Genomic DNA, 2,518 nt, shown 5'->3' with positions numbered 1-2,518 from the left:
GATCTCCGTGTGTTTGCCAACCCTGTTGACAGAACCAAGGCATTGCTGAAGTGCCACGTCACCAGTACTGACAAATCAGTGCGTTCAGTGTCTCTGACTGAAGACGGGGCCCCCAAGGCAAACTGGATCACTGTAACTGGCCCGTTGCCTTCTGGGGATGGATCAGTGATCCTCATCCTGACAGCTGAGGTCCTTCTGATCCACACCAACATCTATGGCTGTGTTGTCCAAACAGAAGACAGAAACATCACTGTCATGTGGGGTGAGAACTTTACATTTACATGCTGCTGCATGATTGTTATTGAGTCGTGATCCAGGCTGCACACAGGCCAGTGGGATCTTATTGTTGCTGGGGGGGTTCTGGTGTGTTGGGTACTCTGGTAAAAGTCCCTCATGAAGAAGCTCTGAAACGTTCCTGGTGATTCTCTGGTCTTCCTCCGTCTGAAAGCAGACCTTTGGATCTTTTCTGGCTGAGATTACAGCAGTGTTGGTCATTAACTCTGTCAGAAACGGCTGTTTCGACACTGTTAAAACTTATTTGAGACTTATTTTTTTGTCTCTCCACAAGGTTTTTTTTTTTTGGGCCCATTTAATTAACAACATTTAACGTGCTTCATATGTTTCCAGAAAGAAACGAGCTACTACAGAGTTTCAATTTGGTCCAGACAGTTAATAAATTTAACAGTTGAAATACTCTAAATAGAGTTAGTTACACTTTCTGTTATTCGGAGCACAGCTTTCAAAGTATTAAAAATAAGTTTATTACAATAACACATATGACGACATGCTGCATAGAGTAAAGTATGGCCAGTTTGGTGACTACAATAATCATGTTTTTGTTGTTTATACTCTTTCATGAGCAGATGGAAACACACTTGATGGACGACACATCCTTTACATCCAGATGACGCTTTGGATTATTATCGGCATCATCTTTACAGTTTGTTGTTTAATCTCCGTAATGACTCTTTTGTGTAAGTCTCACTTCTTTGATTGTAACTTTCAAGTCAGTCTGTGAGCTGATATTTTACTATTGTGGCCCTGCATTAATAGAATGTTAATGATGTTTGTTGTGAAATACACCTGTCAGCATCTATTAATTGTTCCTTCATTTTATTTCTTCATAGTCACAAGAGAGGAAAAAGTGATGAGGAAACTTAACTCATGAGTCCATTGATGAATAACTGGGGGAAGATGGATTTTATCCACGGAGGACTTGAGCAGAGACGACATCAATGATCCAGGATGTTTTACTCTTCATGCTGAAAGTGCACGTCTATAGAAACGTGTAGACCTGAACAGAGGATCCAAAGTCACATGTGCTGTAATATTTGGACTGTGTTGTCATCCAGTAGCAGAGCTTTGGGACTTATGCTGCTGACACGGGTCTAACCTTCACTGACTGTCATCTTTTTTAAGAAGCCAAGAAGCCAAACTATGGAAAACTTTAGCACTTTGACCCTAAATTCAGTATTAATGATCTTGAGCTTCTTAAATCAGAGCTTAACACTCATCTTTCAAAACTGCCTTTAAACACCTCGTAATGCTGTCACTTTATGTCTGGTTTAATTTATTTTTGTGTTATTTACTCATTCATCTCTCCTCTATTTTGTTTGCGTCATTATGTATTTTATGTAAAACACTGGTTAACGACTGGGCATTATAAAAATCTTATGTTGTTGAATGTATGATGACTTTATTTCTGTTTCTGAAAGACTCTGAAGTTGTTCTTTTAATAATTTAACAAATTCATGTGAAATAGAATATAAGGTCCACTTATATTCTATTTAAAATGATAAATTGTTTAACAGTGTTTGGGAAAATAATTTGCAGAACTTGATATGTGAAATCATTAATAATGGAAAGAACAATAGAAACTCTTAAACATTTGTAAATATTGTATGTTTTTACTTCCCGCAATAAACAAGAGCCTGTGTGATAATGTTCATTTTCATTTACATGAGGGAATGTCTGATTAGATGAGGTGGTTAACATTGTCTCATCACAGCAACAAGGTTGTGGGTTCCAATCCCCTGGGATCGCAGCTTTATCAGTGCAGTTTGGAAGTTCTCCCAGGATGTTTCATGAAATGACCACTGACTCTTTTAGTTCATTTGTGTTTTACCCATTTTAAAAAAAAATTTGGCCAGGTTTAGTTACATATTTGGTCTCATATTTTAGTCTTTTTCTGGTCATTAAAGTACCGGTAATGTCCTGCTGAAACACCAGTACTTTTCATACAAAGTGAATCCACACAGAAACCTCTGAATGTAGAAGGTTTAGGGCAGAACACTGGCTGAACAGGTTCAGGGACACTGTTCTGTCATCTGTCGCCTGCAGAAATGATTAAAGATTTGTGAAACAACCGTGAGGCTCAGAACCATTTGTTGGGACACTCCATCAAGGAACAATTGTTAGATTTTGGGTTTTAACAGGACCTGAGAGCAGGCCAGAACACAGTGGTAAAATGTTTTGAGTTTTATTGACAGGGGAACACTCAAAGAAGACAGAAGCAGAA

General features: G+C 38.4%; 1 long non-coding RNA gene across 1 annotated transcript; it reads left to right on the top strand.

Moving 5' to 3' along the window:
* The first annotated feature begins 201 nt into the window (after positions 1–201).
* Positions 202–1,937, top strand: LOC115249852 (uncharacterized). The gene is made up of 3 exons (XR_003888475.1): positions 202–262; positions 864–974; positions 1,128–1,937. It is a non-coding gene; the product is annotated as an uncharacterized lncRNA (long non-coding RNA).
* Positions 1,938–2,518: the final 581 nt, after the last annotated feature.

This window comes from Takifugu rubripes, chromosome 5 (assembly GCF_901000725.2).
Source record: "Takifugu rubripes chromosome 5, fTakRub1.2, whole genome shotgun sequence".
NCBI lineage: Eukaryota > Metazoa > Chordata > Actinopteri > Tetraodontiformes > Tetraodontidae > Takifugu > Takifugu rubripes.
The sequence above is the reverse complement of the archived record's forward strand: the minus strand, read 5'-3'. Positions and strand labels throughout refer to the sequence as shown.